Raw genomic sequence first — 6,000 nt, 5'->3', positions numbered from 1 at the left:
ATGCCAATACTAACTCTTTGTGAACCGAATGGATGCTGAGATAATATTTAAAAGCCATTGCGAAATGTAACTTGTGTCAAATAAAAATTCGCGGTATATCAGTAGCATAGACATACAATTTTCGCTAAGTCTTTGATCAGTAGAGTAATTTTTTGAATTAAGTATAGGTTTCCCTATAAACTTATCGAGTTACCTACAGGTTTTTAACCTGAATTTTCTCCATTAAGTTAGTAAAATTAATTTGGGTATACCTAAGTATTCGTTATCTAACCTCCCCTATTACGTTGTCATAATATCTACTGGCTTTTACACTAATTGTTTGGTGGAAGACTCTTTGGAGTTAAGATAAAATATCGTAAGTAATTGTTGACTTTTCTTAGCGATCTGAGTGACGTAGACTATAACAATGTGACCATAAGCTATGTAGTTCCTATATACATAGGTATATTTATTGTTTGTCCGAAAATAGTTACCTAGATACCTATAATATAATATAGGTAATATGTAGGTAACTAACCAGTAGGTACTTGTATTTAAATATGAAGCTAATTACGTATGAACTGAAATCCTTAAACTTATACCTGTCATCTATGTTTAAAATATGAATGTAAGCATTTCTGTATTTGCAATAATTGCTTAGGTAGGTACGACTACGAGCGTGTATCAGGAATATTGAACTGTTCTCTAATTCAATTTGTAACTTGTATGTTGTTATAAGTTACTTGGTGATAGAACGGCAGAAACTATGAAACTGGAGCTGGCAGACTAATTCAGATATATCTGACACTAAACTTTGGTATCTATTGGAGAAATTCCACCAGTTCCAAAGTTTAATCAAAATATCACTGTGAGTTCCTCGGAAGTTAATATTAATAAAGTTCCCTTGACCAAATTGCCTACCAAGCTAAAGCAACCAATCACAATAGAGACTCATCAATTATGCTAGAGATAATATTTTAGTGCACAAATGTGTTTGCATTTACAGAAGTAATCTCTATTCCCTCACTCTCATTGTCCGACAGAACTGTATGAATATAAAATGGCTGTATCTATATGCTCTCCAAGGCACAGGGGTAGGTAGGTATAATAAGAAAGCCAACATTTCATTACTGGGTTTTTACTGTGAATTTCTCGACAGAATAAACCCGATATCTTTTTTTTTCTTCCGACCCAGACCGTAAGCACAACTGAAGCAGCCAACAGACCAAAAGACAGTAGAAACTAAACTTCTAAAAATATAACTAACAAAAAAAGTCCTGACTCACTGACCGAATCAAACCTAAAAAGCCATAATTTTGTACAGAGGAACCCTTTAAAATGGGAAAAGGCCGTATTTTTCAAAATTTCCACAGAATAGGGAATAAATAGTCGAATGAAGCCGCAGGCGGTTGCTGATAAAGGGAGTTTGAATTAAATAAACCTAACAAATAAGATATTTTCTAGGTATAAGGGCGGGTAAGTAATACTAGATTGAATAATATTTCCGCTAAGCGTAGATGATATTTACGTAAACGAGCTTGTTAAGAAAATACGAGCTTGTTATAATAAAAACACAATAAACAGCGTTGGTTGTGAAAACAATGTGAAGAAGCCTTTGAGGATAAATTCTTTGGATGAGGTAGACAATTTGGCGCCTAATACGATTTTGACCACCGCGTTCTGCTCACGACTCTTATGTTGGAATCTAAGTTAAACTACAATATTGCTACTGCTTCGTTTGTTTTATTATAATATTGTTAGGTAATTGTAAATAAAATATTTGGATTGTCAGAAATGATATAAAATTAGATGTTACGATAGCAATCGCGCTCTAACTAAATAATTTGTTTATTCATTAGTTTTTTTGGATTAAAACTTTCGAAAAACCGCTACACGTTGAACCTGTGTGCCTCGCATATGTTTTGGGAGGATTTTCATTATTTGTTAAAAATATGTTAATGTCACCAGTAGAGCCAAGGCGCTTTTCTTCTACAACAACTGTAAGCTTTATTTACTTTGGCAAAACGACGGCAGTGCGCAGCAAGCTCAAACGCGCTCGCGCCGTGGTCATAGGCCTATCGGTTGATGATGACGATAATGGTGATATAAATTTCAATGGCAACGGCATGTTAAAGTTCATAAAGAAGTCTAAGTAGTTATCCAAAAGATTTGATTCTACTGTACTCTGTCTGTATGCATCGGCCTTTAGACTTCGGGTAGGTACCTATGTCAGTAGTATTGTATATTGTCGTAGTGAGCTAGGTTTAATGCGAGTTTCACGTTCATTTCACATCATTGTCCCCCGAGGCAAATACGAGTTCATTGTTCAATGTAGAACGCGTAATAACGGGTAAATAGGTATACAATTGATTTCTCTACAACAACATTACCAAAATGCACTTAGACTATCTAGGTCATGCAAACAATATCTATGCTACATCAATTCATACATCAATTTAGGTTTATGGAAAGGTGGAAAAGAAGCGTTATTAATTAAAAGCCGCAAATGTTGTTGCGGAAGAGGAAAAGAAAACTATAGATGAATGCTTTATACTTCTATCTGATGCATCTGTATGTAAGTAGCATAGATTATTGTAGACAGGCTAAGAAAATCTCATTATTCGATTTTTCAGTTCCCCTTCGGGAGAAAAGTCCTCACTTATACAACGCCTCTCTTTACCTCGAACCAGTTAAAACCATTGGGGTTTCTGCGCTACAGCTATGAGTGTGCGTTGCCATACCGTGTTTTCCCAGCGGATTATTCCTTTCAGTCATAAGATTTTGATGAAAGGTTTTCTTCGGAAAATCAAACGGTTCCCACGGGACTTCTAAAATTAAATCCGCGTGGATTTAAGTTTGTAACAGTCCCGTGTAAAGTCACGGTTATCATCTAATATTTTTTTTTATAAACAACATCGGTATACTCCAAGCATTATCGTTATGCTTGGATTGCATAATCGTGACTCGTGCTATTTTGGTGATCCTGGTACTTCGAGACGGATCTTCTCATTTCTAATCTATAGGAACAGTAAAAGGTAATAACTTTTGCCTGCATTGTCAATTTTATTGGTCGCGATCAGTACGCCGCTTGCGAGATGTCCGCACATGAGGCAGGTATGGACTTTTTTCTAGTTTTCACTAGTTTTTATCCCGCCAGTTGTGTTTCTGTGTTGGTTGAATTATGCCGCAATTAAAATAAGCCGTTAATTTAACTTCAAGTCAGTGCAAACATTCTAGAATACCTTATTAACAGGGCTCCCTCCGTCACTCGTTTCATACAATCATAGTTCCAATTTCATTTGAATATTAAGCAACCAAAGTCCATGAAATTTTGCAGACATATTCTAGAAACTAATATCTGTGTCTGTGATGTTTTAGATTTTTCTAAAAATATGTAGTTTTAAAATTACAGGGGCTCAAAGATTTGTATGAAAATTTTTAAGACCGCGTAACTTTGAAACCGAATATTTTAACAGAAATCTGGAAAACCACAGACATAGATATTAGTTTCTAGAATATGTCTACAAAAATTCATGGACTTTGGTTGCTTAATATTCAAATGAAATTGGAACTACGATTGTATGAAACAAGTGACGGAGAGAGCCCTCCATCTTTTATTTAGGTACGCCTAAATAAAAGATTCGGATAGAATATTGTATCTAGACTCCGAACAAAAGCTAAATGCGGATATTATATTTTATTATTGCCTTATTTGCTCGATTCGTATTCCATTTGTTCAAATAGCAATGCCAATTTATTAGAAGCAACGAACTCATCTTATTTCTTGGCGCAGTATCTGTTTTTCTAATAAATGCGAGATTTATAAAGTGAGGGTCATTAATTACTGTTGCCGGGGATTTGAAAATCTAGCAGTAGGTATCTTACCTACGAGAATTATTTGGATTAACAAGAACGCGGTTTGTGGTGACTTGTTTTGTTGCTGTAAAGCTCGAGCTGCGGTAAATCCCAGGAAGTCCGAATTGCTCTATGATAATAATCGTTAATTTTGACTTTTACCATCATTTTGCTACGGATGTCGCCTGCTCGCTTCCCTCTCCATCGCCCGGGCTTTATTCACGATCTCCTTCAAGAGCTTCTGATTTCGAGTTTTATAAGGACGCCCTAGGATAAACAAGACGGCGTGGAGTCAGGTAGCTCAGATTTTGTGTTGATCTAGTTATTGTTCGGACATATGCAAAGATTTCTGAAGATTCACTAAAGATTTCTATTTGATTGTCTTGTTTGATTTGTTGCCTGTCTATTAGTCTATTTGTGTCTGTCTGTCTTTGAATTAGACAGGACAGTTGCTTTTAGAGAGAGAACGATTCAATGAGAGATCTAGAATACTATTTATGTAATAATGGGTTCCTAATTCCTATAGGTACGAAGAATTTTTAAAATCTTAGTCTACGCGTGTGTAGTCGGGAGGAAACGCTAGTTATTATATTATGACAAATAATACATAACAATGCTTTTTCATGTACTCAGAGTTGGCCTAAGGGGACAATATTATGTTTACATTAAATAAATGATCATAATTGATCAGCCAATTAGTTCGCAATTTGATTTATTGCGGTTAAGCCTTTGGGATCGCCTGGTCGATTATCACGTAGCTTGTAACTGGTTGGTGACCTTTGGATAATGTATTGAAAATATATCATAATATACTATCCCGGGCACGGACCTCTAACTTTTCGGAGCTATGTGCGTTTTAAGAAATTAAGTATCACTTGCTCTAACGGTGAAAAAAAAACATCGTGAGGAACCTGCATGCCAGAGAGTTCTCCATAATGTTCTCAAAGGTGTGTGAAGTCTGCCAATCTTCATTTGGCCTGCGTTGTAGACTATGGCCAAACCTTTTTCATTTAGAGAGGAGACCCGTGCTCATTAGTGAGCCGGCAATGGGTTAATCTACCGGGGGGGGGGGGGGGGGGGGGGGCTCATTCTAGCACCTTTGGACCAGCGATTTTTGTGGTACCATGCCTATTGTCATTTCAACTTCCCCTACGGATCTCTTAATTTTTGATTTGATCACGTAGAAATATTCTTATAGTTGAAGCCTATAGGTGATCTTTCTAACATACCTACTGTATAGGTAAGTACTCAATAATATTATCACGGCACCTATCCCACTGGGGCACGTATCCTGGAATTACTGTTAAGGTACAAAAAAGTACAAAAGACCCTAGGGTCTGGGTACTTAATCAATTCCCAGTTTAGTGACGACTGACGACGCGAAGTCACCTGCTCAATGCCGACCTATGGCGCATTCAGGTAAAAATGGACCTCTTACAAAAACAAGGTAGAGTACAGAGAGTTGTTAAAATTATTCCTAGAGCAGCAATTCACCGCAAAATAAACTGAGCCGGATTGGTGCACAAGTTCACCAGACATGCTTTTTATTGTCTAGCAAATTGGCGTTCATCATCGTTATTAATGTTTAAAGCAAGTGATATTTTAATTGTTTAAATAGTACATAAGTTAATTCATTAGAGGTGCTTGCCCAGGGATCGAATCTTGGACTTTCTGAAAAGGAGGCCGATTATTACCTGTCACCGCTTATTGGCGATGGGTAAAAAATAAAAATCAATCAATCAATCAATCAATAATATAAGTTACGGTAAGTTAATAAGATGTGTAAAAGGGATTGCCTTCTTAAAGCGATTAGGTACCTCCAAATTTCCTCTGTAAAATCTCAAGTTTTAACTGACTTGAACAGTAACTGTACGTTACGATATCAATCAGTCAACTTTTCCTTGTACATACGGCATATTATTTACTGGATAATGCCTAAAACTTCTTTAGGCCTTTACAAACCCCGTAGAAAATCTTTGATTTCACTTTTGGGATAAAATGCATGAGTCATCGGGATGTAAGAAAGCGAAGCAATCACAGTATTGAATTTCGAAGGCGGATCTAGGCCGTGAAAATAAAACAGATATATACATTTTTTTGAATTTATAATATTAATATGGATGTGCAATATACATATTATTTGCAACTTCCAAGCTTTCTTCTGTA

The sequence above is a fragment of the Maniola jurtina genome, chromosome 8, assembly GCF_905333055.1.
Source record: "Maniola jurtina chromosome 8, ilManJurt1.1, whole genome shotgun sequence".
NCBI classification, from domain to species: Eukaryota; Metazoa; Arthropoda; class Insecta; order Lepidoptera; family Nymphalidae; genus Maniola; species Maniola jurtina.
Note: the sequence above shows the minus strand (reverse complement) of the source record.